The sequence below is a fragment of the Oryzias latipes genome, chromosome 23 (assembly GCF_053564925.1).
Source record: "Oryzias latipes strain Hd-rR chromosome 23, Olatipes_Hd-rR_3.1".
Lineage (NCBI taxonomy): Eukaryota > Metazoa > Chordata > Actinopteri > Beloniformes > Adrianichthyidae > Oryzias > Oryzias latipes.
Genome location: NC_136259.1, coordinates 8,393,248 through 8,409,258, shown reverse-complemented (window position 1 = coordinate 8,409,258; position 16,011 = coordinate 8,393,248). Strand labels below are relative to the sequence as shown.

Below are 16,011 nucleotides of genomic sequence, written 5' to 3'. Positions count from 1 at the left end.
CGGCGTGTGCAGACAGCTGCTGAGGACCTTTTACGACACTGTGGTGGCCTCAGTGGTCCTTTATGGAGTTGTGTGCTGGGCGGGGGGCAGTACAGGCAGAGATATGAGGAGGCTTAACAAACTGGTTAGGAAGGCCGGCTCTGTCCTGGGCTGCACACTTGAGTCCATCGAGGAGGTGGCGGACAGGAGGATGTTGTCTAGGCTAACATCCATCATGGATAACCCCTCCCACCCCCTGCACCAAACTGTAGAGGCGCTGACCAGCTCCTTCAGCACCAGACTGTTGCACCCTCAGTGTAAGAAGGAGCGTTACCTCAGGTCATTCCTCCCCACAGCCATCAGACTGTACAACACTGTGTTAAAGTGACACTCCACGGTCCCAGGATTTTTTTTTCATTCACTCATTTATTTATTTTTCTTTTGTTGTAGTTTTTTTTTCAATTTTCAGTTGTTTTTGTTCCTGAACAGTTGTTTGTTTATGGTGTGAACTTCATTACTTATTTCTGTATTTTGAAAAAAAAAAAAAGTTTTTACATGTTTTTTACAGTTGAACACATGTTTTGCTGACCACATGTTTTTTACAGTTTTGCAGCTGTATTTATTTAATAATTAATATTTATTTTTTTATTTAATAAGAATCTCATTTTTGATAATAATTTATTTCTGAATGTCGTTTTTGCTGCCACAGATAAATGAAATTTTCCCCATTGTGGTATTAATAAAGTCATCTATCTATCTATCTCTCTCTCTCTCTCTCTCTCTCTCTCTCTCTCTCTCTCTCTCTCTCTCTCTATCTATCTATCTATCTATCTATCTATCTATCTATTTAGACAATAATCCCAAACACATCACCTGGACAACAAAATCGTTCCCACGTTAAAAGGTTCTGGAGTGGTCTGGTAAGTCTCTGGACCTCAATCAAATTGTGAATCTGTGAATTGAAAGTCTGTGTTGCCTAGCAACAGCCCCAAAACTTCACACTTCTTGAGAAGTTCTGTATGGAAGAATGGACCAAAATAGCAGCATCAGAGAAAACCTGGTGAAGACCTACAGGAAACCTTTGACCTCCATCGTGAGAAACTAGGATTACAACACTGAGGTGTACTGTTGTTGTTGACTAAATGCCTATTTTCTGCCACTTTTTGCAAAGAAATGGAGTGTATCGAAGATGGACATTACAAACAGAACCCATCTTTTGTCAAATACTCTTTTTGTTGTGGGTTGGGTCGGCTGCAGTGATAAGAAACGACCACAAGGTGTCAGTGTGGTCCTTAAAAACCTGGATCTGGAACTTGATCACTCAAAGAGTACACAGTGTCTCTCAGTGGATTCAGTCGCATCTCTGATGGTTTTTGATGTTCCCTTCAGTCAGCTCAGCGTTTTACTCGATTTTCCGAATGATGCGAAGGCCTCGGAGACCTTCCTCTTCCTCCGTGCGGATCAAAGCACGACCCTGCCACCCAGCGAGGCTTCCTGCGGCGTGATGTCAGTTGTTTTGACACGCTGGGCTTGCTGAAGGTGGAAGGAAGGAGCCGGTTCCGACCTGTCTGATCTGGAGGCAGTGGAGATGCAGCAGACCCCCACCCTGATCTCCTCTATTGGACACGTGTGTCCCTGTCAAAGCTGCACGGCCATCACAGTAAAATATGATCCTTCTTATATCAAATTAATAAAATAGTCTGAATATAGTAGTGAAGCGGAGAAACCCATCAAATGTTTTTATTACTCAATGATTTGTATGATTCAGCTTTTTTTTTTTTTTTTGGAGAAATGAGTCAGATGACAGAACATGAATCAGCATTCTAACTAATGCATGAATCACTGTTACTAATATAGATGCTGCAAAAGCCATCTAGGCTCATTTATTTCATACTGAATCAATGTTTGATTGAATCTGCGTTTCTGATCAAATACAATCTTCTTCTCAAAACAAAAATGTATGAAGGAATATATTTAAAACTGTTGAATACAAGATGCTCTTTTCTTGTTATGAAGAAATCTGTTAGTAGAACTAGTAGTCTTGGTAAGATTTCTTTTAGTTAATTGTGCTGCTCATATTTAGGTCTCTGATAATTGCAAATATATCTTAATACGTGTATCCCTCAAAAAAGGGTTTCACGTCTGCAAAATGGTTCGATTTATACGCTTTCTCCCAAACTTATCCTATTTTAAGAGCTAAAACAGTCTAACTACCCTTATTTCTAGACCATAATCATCTTAAAGTATCACTTGAATGACTTTTTAAAGACCCACTTCGATGAAAAATGTTCTTTTTTAGTAGTTTAAACATATTCTTGTGGCATTTTTCTGATGATGGAGGACATATGTAAAGAAAACCTAGCTCAAATTTGCATTTCTGAGTGTTTATTCAAATCATTGGGAATCAGGAGCAGACGAAAAATGACGTTTGAAAAACCTACAACAGCAACTCACGAGCTCCCTGCTCCGCTCCATTCTGATAATTCCACTTGTAGACAAGTATGTATGTCATGTACGTCTTTGTTTTCCTCGTCTGTGCTGGAATATGGCTCAAAACTGTACAGCGGGATAGCTTTATGTTGCTCCCTAACAATGATGCCATTGTTTGGTTGGGGTTGTGAGAGGCTGTAAGCTAGTGGGAGAGTGTATAAACAAAGGGGTGTTGGGAAGTTGCTCCAATGGTCACAACTCAAAAAGTACATTTCTAATCTTTAAAAAAATGTTGTTAAAAAATGTGGCTGTTAACCCTTGTGCTTTTCTTAGATGACCCCACCCTTACATTGACGTGTTCTCCCTACCATGGCAAAGGTGGATAAAGGTGGAAAGATTTCATGGAATCCATGGACACCAGTGAAGATCACAAATCATTGAAGAAAGAAGGTTCAGCGCACTGTCCAGTGGGTCTAGATGACCCAACTCCCAACGTTAAAGTGCCTAGGATAGCACAAGGGTTACGACATATTCAAGACATTATATTTCCAACTAGTAGTTGTCACGAGATCAGGCGATGGCTGATTCCAATTGCAGCAGGTTTATTAGCTCAGCTTAGGGATGGCCTGTTCGTGGTTCGACACAATGTTTCGGGGCGTGTGTCAACTAGCGCAGATGGCGTATACTTATATAGCGCCTTTCTTCCTACAAGGACAAAGCGCTTTACAGTCACAGACCCATTCACCCAGTCACACACACATTCACACACACAGTCACACACTGGTGGTCGCTCCGCTGCCAAACACAGGCGCCCGCCTACCACCAGAGGCAAGGTGGGGTTCAGTGTCTTGCCCAAGGACACTTCGACTCATGGGCGTGCAAGGCGGGAATCGAACCTGCAACCTTACGATCATGGGACGACCGCCCTACCGCTGCACCACGGCCGCCCACAAAGATCATGTGGTTGATGACCACACGATGCATTTGGCGCTTCATACGTCATACTTCCTACGTTCAGATGTCACTTGTGTTTGTACAGTTGGGCGCGCTGTTCTCTGTAAATACAAATGAATCCCGAACGTTTCCCGACCAGTTTTATTGTTTCCACTGTATTGGAATCAGCGTCAGTTCGTTGCACTTTACCATAGTTCCTGGTCAAAAATGCACAGTGGCCCAGGATCGTTTCAACTAGGTTTCTCCTAATAAGAGAGTACACTATGAACGTTATTCATAAAGAAAATACTTCTACAAATATATAATGGCATGGTATGTCATTTGTAGCAGAGATAGCTTATTGGAAAAGTCATGTCTGCATCCAGAGATCCTGGGTTCAAGACCAGTGCCTTGTGTTCGTTTTCTTCATGTATGTGTGTTTTGCTGTGTCAAGCACTCCTCACAGAAAACATAACTCGTTGTGTTGTTTTACTTTTTTTTTTTATCATCGTTAACCACTTAATTTTGTTTTAAATGTTTTCATTATTTTCACAATGAAGTCTTACAAGGAGCTTAGTTGAAGCATATGATACACGTCCAGTGTACCAGATGCCGCTGTTCTGTGTGGTTTCAAAGCCCTGAATGGTTTGTTCATTTTTCTGCCACAATTACATGAACCCCAAGGAAAGCTTGATGGGGCTTCTATTCCCATCCATACGTAACAGGGATAGTCAGCATCCAGGTGATAGTCGCAGCAGGCTAACAGAGTCAGAAACCAGGTCAGGAACCAGAAGCTCATGTCCAAATATACCGCTTGGTAATGAAGGCAGAGAGGCCCAAACAATACTTCACACTGAGTGAAGCTCAGTGCAGTGCTTAAGTAGACTGTGAGTGTTTAGTAAATGAGAGTCAGGCGTGCAGCATCCAGGAGCAGTGCACTGGGGTTGCTGGGAAATGTTGTGTCGAGAGCTCTGGAGACATTTCCCGCTGGTGACCACGGGGGGGTGACAGATCTCGGACTTCTGAAGACATAAAATGGCCGAACTTCACAACTTATTTTAGGAAATCTCTGTTGGCACTTGAGAGGAAAAACACGTTTCGGATTTTAAATTTTTTAACTTGTTTTGAGGACATTTTTCAGTACAATATAGTTTTTCTTTTTATTAATCAGTAACTATAACTATTACTTTATGTTTTTATGTTTTAGTAATGTTTCAAAAACTGTCTATCATCCTTAAATGAATGAATGAATGATTGCTTGCTTGCTTGCTTGCTTGCTTGCTTGATTGATTGATCGATTGATCGATAGATAGATTTCAAGCAATTAAAAAAATAAAGGAATAAGACAAAAAATGACGTGTCTCTTTCAAATCTTTTTGAGATATTTGATCAGAAATTGGTAAGAAAACTATCAAAAAGTACCCTTATCTGTCACACACCTAGGTGTGTGCGTGAAATTTATGCTCCGCATTTGACCCACCTCCTGGGGGAGCGGTGAGCTGCAGACACAGCCACACTCAGGAACCATTTGGTGGATTAACCCCCCAATCCAACCCCTTAATGCTGAGTGTCAAGCAGGGAAGCATTGGGTCCCATTTTCAGAGTCTTTGGTATGACTCGGCCGGCTTGGATTTAAAGTCATGATCTTCCAGTCACAGGGCGGACACTCAAAATCATCAACATTCACTACACATTAAATCTATTGAATTTCATGGTTTTCTGAATTCATTGCTTAAAAGGGAGAAAAAAGAAGCAAAGTTAATTTTTTTTTTTTTTCGTAGTTGCCATAATCCAGTTTTTTATCAAACAACCAAGATTAGGTTCTTAACGGTATCATTTATCACACATCACATAACTATAACAGAACCTTTATTCATTATTATCAAAAGATATGATCATTTTGCAGAACTGTATTTATTATTTATAATTCTCGTCGATTGCCCTCATTAAAGATTATTCCAGTATTGAAGAAATTTGTATTAATCGTAATGTAACAAAACGATAATATCATTGAATGTCAGACAAAAAAAACTATTACATTATTCCAGAAATCATTATTACACAACAAACACGTCATGTAACAAAAAGGAATTACTGATTTATATCAAAATGGGTTCTTTTACTGGATTTTTGGGAAGGCTGCACGGGGGTGTAGTGGTTAGCACTCTCACAGCGAGAATACCCTGGTTTGAATCCCAGCTGGGTTCTTCATGTGTGGAGTTTGCATGTTCCTCTTGTGCATGTGTGGGTCTTCTTCTGACGTTCCGGTTTCCTCCCACAGTCCAAAATCATCCTTTACAAGTTAATTGGTGTCTCTAAATGGTCCCCAAGTGTGAATGTAAAGCTATGTTCACCCCGGCATGTGACACGCATTCTTCAGCGCGCTAAACGCAGGTTTTTGATCGTCCGTTTAGCTCATGGTGTTCACACCTGCAAGCAGGGAGGGGCTTCTTCTCTTCCTTATCTACTGTTTATACGCCACCTACAGTTGGAGGTTTGGTGTGAAATGTCCATGCGGTGCAAATCTGGTGAATCTTGCTCCAGGATTTTTTGTTCACAGCTCTATTCTGATATAAGAAAGACTTGGTGTCATAGAATTCTGGTTGGGTTCAAACAGCAGTTATGAATTTTTCTTCAATGATCAATTTTAGAAAGGTCGGCACTTCCATGAATTAAAAGGGGGCGCCATCCATACATCACAACCAAATCCGAGTCTCTAATTGGTCAACATTTATCCTGGTTTAACTTTCAATGTGAGTTCAATGCTTCATTTTTTGAAGAAAATTATGTCGCTTTACAATGTGGAAGCCCGAAATGTGCGTTTATGCACTTTTCATTAAAAGTGGTCACTTGAAGGTGCGTTTATAACTTAAGTTTGAGTGTGTGGCCCTGCAACACCCTGTCCAGGATGTTCCTCACCTCACCCAATAGTAGCTGGGATAGGCTCCAGCAACCCAGTGACCCCCAAAAGGGATTCAGCGGGTTCAGAGGATGGACGGAAGAATTTTTTAACCTTGTAATAATCACTTTGCTGGCCCCCTATTTTATTTTACGTTTGTTTACATTTTACTTTGTTTATTCGCTTCCACAAAGTGAATCTCCACAAAACCTTAACCAGGATGCATTTGTGCGCACAGACTCTGTGGCTTGAGGGGTACCCCTCTTTTTTTTCTTCTCCTCCCTCTATTTGTGGTAGTTTTCTTCTGCCAGTAAACCCTTAGCCTTTTCACATGTGGTGCAGCTGCAGCGGGGTGAGCATGAGGACACCGACCGGCCAAAGCTTTGCAATCGCATGGATTGCAGTTCACTGTCACTGAGCCGATCGCATTTGAATCTATCATCTTCTATTGACCGTCCTGATTTTTTATCCCCCTCTCATTCATTAGCGGTCGAAGCTTTGTTTTTTTTGTTTTTTCCCTGAAGCTGTCCTTAGCAGACAAGCCTTATTATTGCACCGAAAGGCGGTGGGACGGGGATAATCATAGCGCTGGGGAGGGAAACTGCATGTTAAACTAAAAGCCAGATGTGGCACCATGTGCTTTTGTTGTCTGTCAGCGGTCTGCGCCGGCTCTGATGTCAGGCACTCCTTAAACTCTGCTGCTCCCTCTGATGCGGTGGCGCTCGCCTTCCTTTCACCCAGCTGGACCCTCAACCGCCAACAATTAGGGTGAGCGCATATGGGAAGCTCTGCAGCTTTGGGCCCAACCGGTCCTTCTCAGAGCACCACACGGGAATCTTTGACTCCAAGGGGGGGGGAAGGTGCAGGAAGCACCCGAACCGAAACTCGTTCTTAGATGCTCCTGCAGTAGACAGTGAACCTCTCATGGAGACGTGCTCGCTGGCGCCTTTGTAGAGGTCTTTAACCCTTTAACACCAGAGTTTGAGCTCCAGTGTTGATATTCTTTTGACTACCTTAACTCTTCAACCGTTTGCGCAATACCTGAAATTCCAGGGGATTTTAAGGCGGAGAAAAGCAAGAGGAATGGAATCTGTTTCTGATCTTTTTTTTTAAATAGGAAGACCTCTTTTCATTTGAAATGATTCATTTAGTCTGTTTATTTTTTATGTGTCCTTGGGCTCACAGCATTAAAAGCATAATAAAGCAGCAAAGCGTTCAATGAGGAGACATGTAATAATCATATTCTAGCCGGGACCATTGTTTTCAGTAACAGGGAACAATCCAAACATTTTCAATTATTTAGTGTCACATGGCCCCAAAGATGAATCACGGAAGACTGATATCTTCCAGTTGTAAGAGGTTCATGAAGAACTTATTCCTTTCCAAAAAGAATTCAGGCTTTTATACTTTAAAGCTTCTAGTCCGATTCCCAGGCTCCGTTTTTCTTTTTTTAATCAGCACTATAGACAAATATGTGTATTGGAGGATGACGCGTGGCCTGGTCTGAGCTGCCATGCTTTTTCCTTCCTGCTCTGTGATTTTGCAGGCATGCATGCAGGATACCCACCTCTGTTTGATGTTAAAGCCAGCGCCCATGCCTGTCTGCACAGGCAGGTGTGTGTGTGTGTGTGTGTGTCTGCATAACATTTTGTAGCACTACACTGTGAGTGGCCTCTGATCTCTCGCAGCATCGAGAATAAAAGGAGACACCGAAGTGACTTTGATGTCTAAAAAGATTTTTTTTCCACATAAAAAACACCAAAAAGCAACCCAGATTAATTAGTGACTATTGTCTTGAACACACGAAACCCCCTTTCCCCATTTGACAACATTGCAGAACAACAACAAACAATGAACAGTATGTTTTGTATTCATCAAATACCTGCATAGTGTTTCCCAAATTTAAAACTAACCCATTAAACACAAAACGTTGCAGTTCCTTAAACGACCACTTGAGGCTGGTTTCAGAAGGCATCATTTTCCAGTGTATAACTTATTGTAAAACCTATATTGATGTTCATATCTTTGTTTTCTCTGCATTTCAGCTCTATTGGTTCTATTTTTATTTTAGGGATGCTTGGTGTCAGAAGTCAGAGCTCTGTCTCCCCCAGTGGTCACCAGCGGGAATCAGTCTCCAAAGTTGGTGGCCTTCAACCAATCGCTATGAGGTTTGTCGCCGTACTGTCACGAGTTTACAGAATAAGATGTAGGCCAGGGGTGCTCATTACGTTGATTGCAGTCGACCGGTCAAACTTTAAGGTCATGAGGGTAGATCGCAGGCCAGCAAAGATAAATAACCAAAAAAATAAAATTACATTTCTAAAAAATCAGTCAGCGAATCAAAATCCCCAATCCATCCCAAATCCAGCACCCTGAGACTGTATGCTAGCCGCAAGGAAGGAGGCCGACGACTAGTGAGCATGGAAGCCACTATCCTGGATGAAACATCCAAGATGCATGAGTACATCAAACTCAAGGCCCCAACTGACAGTGTGCTCAGTGAATGTCTCAGGCAATGGAGAGCAGAGGATACAGTGCTGGAGGACAGATCCTCATGGGAGGACAAACCCCTGCATGGGATGTACCACCGGACCATAACTGAAGTGGCGGATATCAAGAAGTCCTACCAATGGCTAGAAAGGGCTGGCCTACAGGACAGCACTGAAGCGCTCATCCTGGCAGCCCAGGAACAAGCCCTGAGCACCAGAGCGATAGAAGCTCAGATCTACCACACCAGACAAGACCCAAGGTGTAGGCTGTGCAAAGAGGCCCCCCTGAAACAATCCAGCACATAACTGCAGGGTGTAAGATGCTGGCAGGGAAAGCATACATGGAGCGCCACAATCAAGTGACTGGAATAATATACAGGAACATGTGTGCAGAATATGGACCGGAAACCCCAAGGTCAAAATGGGAAACACCTCAGAAGGTGGCAGAGAATGAGAGGGCAAAGATCCTGTGGGACTTCCAGATCCAGACTGATAGGATGGTAATGGCGAACCAACCAGACATTGTAGTGGTGGATAAAGAACAGAGGAAAGCCGTTGTGGTGGATGTGGCAGTGCCAAGCGATGGGAACATCAGGAAGAAGGAACATGAGAAACTGGAGAAATTCCAGGGACTCAGAGAAGAACTGGAGAAAGCATGGAAAACAAAGGGTACAGTGGTGCCCGTGGTAATTGGAGCCCTCGGGGCAGTAACCCCCAAGCTGGAGGAATGGCTACAACAGATACCTGGAAAGACCTCAGACCTCTCAGTCCAAAAAAGGGTTGGGAGCCCTGATGTAGTTACCTGCTCAGGTAAGCATCGCACTCCAGTTAAATGTGATGCGACGCTGGATGGCTCTGTTTGTCTTTATGTAACCCAACAAACAGGCGGCGGAAGTCCCGAGGACCTCAGAGGAGACACAGCGAACACGCAGCTGTGCGCGGGAACTGGACGTTTTTTTTTTTGCATTGTAAACACGTTTAACACCTGCAGAAAGGCACAACACTCGCCGGCTCTCCACATCAAAGACATATTTGTCTCCCCCCGCTGGACCCCACTTCAAAGAGGTTTTTTTCTTTCTTGAATCTTTTCTTCAAAACCAGCTGTAAAACCCCTGTGGAGGCAGGGACCGCCGGGCCTTTTCTCTTTAAGCTGGGCGCGTTGTTGCCATGGCACTCAGGCCTTGTTGACGCTGGAGGGTGTAAACAGGAGGGGAAGAAACAAGTCTGTGCCTTGTAGGTCACATCCACATACGGGCAAAGGCAGACAGATTTGGGTGGTGACTCGGATAAGAGACACTGAACTTTGGCAGTCCAACCAAAAGTTGGACAGAGACAACAATTCCTAAAAGCATTGACATTATTATTCAGAGATAAGGTTTATTTGATGATCTGTTTGATTTTACAAAACGGACGCTGTAGTATGATGTGCCAAACATTTCTACAGGATGTAAGAATCTTCATTTGAAATATTAAGACTACAAGGGGAATTCAAATGCTTTACATTTTTGTAAAATCAACAGTGTGACTTAGAATCCTGTTCTTCTTTTGTATGGATTCTGGTTTTGTTTACTGACCTGGAACCAATATTCTGTGGTCAAAAATGTCTCCAAATGTTTCAGCATTATGGGTACTGTAGTAAGGAGTTTGGCGGAGTGATACAAACTGTACTGTGCAGTGTTGGGTTGTGAACTGGACTAAGTGAGTGTAGCGTCACCCATAGAAAATGGTTTGCTTCCGGTCCAACAAAATGAACTCAGGACAGTTGCGTTTTTGTTTTTTGGACGCCGCCATGTTGGAGTCAGACGACGTCAGTAAGCAGTGATTGGTCTGAGTCGGTCTAGGTCAGGGGTCGGGAACCTTTTTGGCCAAGAGAGCCATAGACGCCACATATTTTGAAATGTAATTTCAAAAGAGCCATACAATAATGTAGTGTCCCTTTCCCACACTGAGGCACTGAGACGTAACCTCTTTTAAGGTTCTTTATTCTGGTTACTGTAGACCGCAACAAACGCCGTACAATTAATTCAACAACTCCTGAATCTCTCCCGCTGAGACGAGACAGAGCGCTTCTCCCAACTTTATATTCCCCTGCTCCCGCTCCAGCCCTCCCATTTCCCTTATTCGGCCCATAGCTGAACCCCATTGGTCCAAACTACCTAACAACAGGCTGAGCGACAGAACTGAGGGCCAATCAGATCTCTGCTTGATGCGTTCATTGAACTCCAGAACTTTTAACGCTGCCCAACAGCCACCCAGTCCAAGTCAGTAAGCAACGATATGTTTAAAACTAAATTTACAAGTGAATGTGTGCATTTGATGTAATTTCAACATTTTTAAAGTACAATAAGTCTGTGGATTCTTTTTAATAATATTGTTATGCTGTTGCTGATAAATGAGGCGTTGAGACTTTAAACCTGATCGTAGGTTGGTCTGAATGTTCTGTAGATGTGAGAAAGACTGCTCACATGCAGACGCGGAGCCAAACACACACACCCACGCTGCAGTGAGTGACGGGTAGCGGGTTTTACGTTACTAGAATCCCTGCGCGATTCACCTGCTACCTGTGCCCACAACTCCACCCCCCACCCCCACCCTCTGCTTTCTTCCTCACACATCCCGTCCCCGCAACTGCGCGCTCTTTCTCAGAGACGGGAGCGCGCAGTTTTAGGCACGGCAATTCACAGGTTTCCGGCTGGTACAAACTCTGTGAAATAATAGATAATAGTAAACTGATAGTTTTCTCTCCAAGCACCGCTACTACTGCGCGCCTCTGGCATCGCATCGCGCCCGAGAAGGACTGGTCTAATGAAAAAAAGAAAAAAAAAGTATAATTAAAGATTTGTCTGCGAGCCACATGTGACCATCAAAAGAGCCATATATGGCTCGCGAGCCATAGGTTCCCGACCCCTGGTCTAGGTCAACGGCGACCACTCATGCCAATCAGAATTGGAAGGCCACACTCCTAGCACTTGAAAACGGGCTGTCAGTCGAACACTTTCGACGTGATGAAATTGTACCATCATTGAGGCATCCGATTGGTCAGTTTATTACTTAACCCCTGTGCTATCCTCGGCACTTTAACATTAGGAGTTGGGTCATCTAGACCCACTAGACAGTGCTCTGAACCTTTTTCTTCAATGATTTGTGATCTTCACTGGTGTCCATGGATTACATGAAATCTTTCCACCTTTATCCACCTTTGTCATGGTAGGGAGAACACGTCAATGCAAGGGTGGGTTCATCTAAGATAGCACAAGGGTTATACAACTTGCACTACAGAAAAAAGATCATGAAAAAGAAATTAGTATTATCAAAAACTTGTTAAAAAAAAGGTATCAGAACAAGAATGGTCATTCTGACACATAGACTGACTGAGTAATAGAGTATTTGTATGGAAGCGATTCTGTAGCATAAATAAAAGGCAATTCCAGAAATGCGTTTTCTTTTTCAAAATGAAGCTGCATTTTTTGGCTCAAAATTAAAATGAAAAAGCAATCCGCCACAATGCTTTTTATTTTTCTACTTCAACACTGCTTATTCTGTCACATAATTAAAATGTTAAAGAAAATAGTATTTGACATTTCATTTTCAAAAAGTTTTCTGTTAAAAGTGTAGCAAAATTCATTTAGAAATGTCTAATTTGACAGTTAAAATGCATTAACAGAAATGCTTTGTCTTTTTCAAAATGTAGCTGCATTAAATGACTCAAAATTAAAATGAAAAAGCAATACTTCAAAATGCTTTTTCATTTTATACTTAAAACCGCTTATTATGTGTCATAATTAAAATGAAAATGCAAAGAGGGGATTGCATTTGCATTTTCACATCCACCCTGCAAAATCTGTAGCAAAATTCATTAACAGTGAGCATTAGCAGAGGGGAGGCGGGGCAATGACGTCACTGCTTTCTCCGTGTGTCCGGCCGCTGAAGTTGGCTTGCGATTCACAGCTTCTGATTCGCGAGGGCAGTAAAGGAATATTTCACTACATTTTTCGCATTAAGATCCAGGAATCCAAGTTTGAGCAGTCCAGGTCCAGCGGTTTGTGAACAGGACCCGGTTTTAGGTGATCTTAATGCGAAAAATGCAGCGGAATATTCCTTTACTGCCTTCGCGAATCAGATGCTTGAATCGTAAGCCAACTTCAGCGTCGTCCGGTTTTAGGTGATCTTAATGCGAAAAATGCAGCGGAATATTCCTTTACTGCCTTCGCGAATCAGATGCTTGAATCGTAAGCCAACTTCAGCGTCGTCTGACCGCACTGATTTAAACACATATGATCGAGCAGGCCCTTAAATAAAATCTTAACTGTGTGATAAAAGCACATTATGAAGATAGTCTCCTGCAGCTTCGCGCTGAGTGAGTGTTTTTGGTCCACCCAGCAAATGTTTAGCATGGTGAAATCTGCTAGCTGTTGATGGGGCTCCAGCTGTCATCGAACAGCAAATTCAGCCCGAAGCTGCAAATACATTTGTAAATATGTGGGAATTAGATCAGTCTTTATTGTTGTTCTGGACACCACTGGAAAAACAAATTCATATAATGGTTTCTCAGATCGCAGCAGCATTTCCGCCTTCGGCGATCATGATTGGGAGCTTCGCGCCCCGCTATGCGAAGGCAGCTGGCGGTCCGAAAAACAAAAGCGTGTCCGCGGTGCGTCCGAATGAGGACCGAAAAAGGCGGACATGCTGCAATGTAGTCCTGAGAAACTGTGTAAACTCATCAGAAGTTCACAACTCAAAGCCGTCTTCTCTGCCGCTAACACAGTCTGCTCCTGGTGTGTCAGACACACGGAGAAATCAGTGACGTCATCGCCCCGCCTCCTCTCTGCTAATGCTCAGTGTTAATGAATTTTGCTACAAATTTTGCAGGGTGGGTGTGAAAATGCAAATGCAATCCCCTCTTTGCATTTTCGTTTTAATTATGACACAGAATAAGCGGATTTAAGTATAAAATGAAAAAGCATTTTGAAATATTGCTTTTTCATTTTAATTTTGAGTCAAAAAAATGCAGCTTCATTTTGAAAATAAAAAAGCATTTCTGGTTTTGACTTTTCTTTTTATTTATGCTACAAATCGCTTCCATATATTTTTGGTATCTTTTCATAAATCTGTTCCATCTGATAAATTCTGAAACTCAAACTGAGGATCAGCAGCCGGTGGCACGATGCTCAAACCTGCTGCAGATGGGCCATAAAGACCTTCTCACATCTTCTTCCAGTTACCTGAATGTGACTCGGTCTGATCCTTCTTTTATTGGGTACTTGAAGTGCTGTGATCCACTGCGACATGATAAGTGAGAACATGAGTCCCCCTCTGAACCTTCAAAGCCACATGAAAGGCGGACGGCGGTCCACTCGGAGCAACATCGGCAGACACCAATTCAATTTTCCTCCTGTTATAATGGACCGGGATTGGAACCAGACCTGGCCTTCGGTGTTTCGTTCATTGTGGAACTCATTTCCTGGCGGTTATCGCTTTATATTGGCTCTGTGTTTGTCCTGGATGGAGACCCTGCGTGGATCACAGGAGGGCTCAGGCGTTCCGACCACCCTGCCGGTGGCTGTTATGCAACTGACAGGACTACTCTCTGTCAGCACACAGAGGGATTCAGTTCTTTGACTTCAGAGACAAAAGAGGAAGTTTTTGCCTCACAGGGTTGTAAAAAAAAGTACCTGCTAATTAATAACAGGGCACGAGATGGTCGGGTTTCCAGGAAAGGCGTGCGTTTTTTTGTATTGAAGGCTGTTGCTGATGAGTCTGCAGGCAGACAGAGCGAAAGAGCAAGCACTGCTGGGTCAGCGAAGCCTTGCCTGTCACCCTCTCTGTCAACTCAGCACTTTGGGGTATATATCTGCCCTGTGGAGCTGCGGGTCCACCGGCGTGCCACTCATTCCACGCTCCCTGCATCCACATCGTCATCCCCACATTTTCACTCTCAGTCTACCCTGAAACGAACCTCACAGTCTAAATGTTACAAAACAAATGGTTTTATTTTGTTAAAATGCTGCAACAGTGCACGTGATCATGATTAAAACCCGTCTCCTGTGGTGGACAGATTTGTTTTTTTGAGGTTACAAAACCACAAGTGTGAAGATCTTTTCATTACATGAAATGTTTTTAAAGAGTAAACCCCAGAAACGGGACTGAAAGTCCATAAATTCAATCAATTTAGTGGAAATTCCTCTTATTTAGTCAATATTGCCCTTGCTTTGAACACTAGGTGGCGCCCTGTTTGCAAGAGGTTAGCTGTCAGCTCTCCCACTGAGCCCACATGCACAGAGTTAATGACCAGAAAAAGAAACATCTGGACAGCTGTCTAATCGAACGTTTGGTTGCAGCTGAATTTTGTTTCCCTCTCTTGTTTTACAGCTCTGAGCTGTTGCCCACGTGCACGGCCTGAATCTTTTCGTTTTAAAAAACGACTGGGTGAAAGACTTTGTAGTTAAGAAAATGGCAAAATCTCCCATCGTGCTGTCATGAGGTTTTTTTTAGATGCCCTAAAGGGAGATGATTGTGAGTCAAATAGGTCTTGTTTGTTTTGGTTTGAAATGTCACTCCAAATTATGCAAACAGGCGTAAGTAACTGCTTGAACATAATGAAAGTGGATAGGATGCTTGGCTTTGCTCCATATAAAGTAGAATATATTATAAAGTACACCTCATATCATCGACATGAACAGTATTTTTTGGCCATAAGGGGCACCGGATTAAAGGGGGCATTCAGTAAAACAAAATCAGTGATATAATGTAGTTTGACTACACTACCCAGTATGCCTAGAGGGACCAAGAGGCAGGGGATTGATTAAAGGGGTTGATGGGAAGTTTTTCTAGTGAACTGTGTTCATGTCTTTGCGGAGAACAACATGACACATAAGTCAAACTTTATTGACAATAACTCTCAACATTGTTCAGTTGTGACATGTCAAATACAAGACTGCACTTTAACACGACTACAGTACCCATAATCCTCCAATAATCCATCAAGCCATGCCGCTTTGTAGTTTACCAAAGTCATACTTAAACATTTGGACAGATTCTTGATCGCTGTGCACCACATAAAATCAGTTCTAAGTTAGTAAGAACAACCAGAATCCACACAAAAGGCGCACCTGATTATATCGTGAAATGTTTATTTTTGAGAGAATTAAAGGATTTTATGTTTGCCCGATGATTTGTAAAATACAGTACACATGTTGAAAGTTTCTGGTCTGCTAAATCAAGATGGAGGGACAAATTGGTGATAAAGAAGTGAGGTCTGATTCACACTAGGTGCTTAGATCA

At 42.7% G+C, this 16,011-nt stretch overlaps 1 long non-coding RNA gene across 1 annotated transcript in view; it reads left to right on the top strand.

Annotated features, from left to right (window-relative positions):
* The first annotated feature begins 753 nt into the window (after nucleotides 1-753).
* LOC144989398 (uncharacterized) overlaps nucleotides 754-16,011 on the top strand; it is a 38,547-nt gene continuing 23,289 nt past the window's right edge. Inside the window, exons 1-2 of the long non-coding RNA XR_013653541.1 lie at nucleotides 754-899; nucleotides 8,313-8,409. This is a non-coding gene — a long non-coding RNA (uncharacterized LOC144989398). The remainder of the gene's footprint in view (nucleotides 900-8,312; nucleotides 8,410-16,011) is intronic.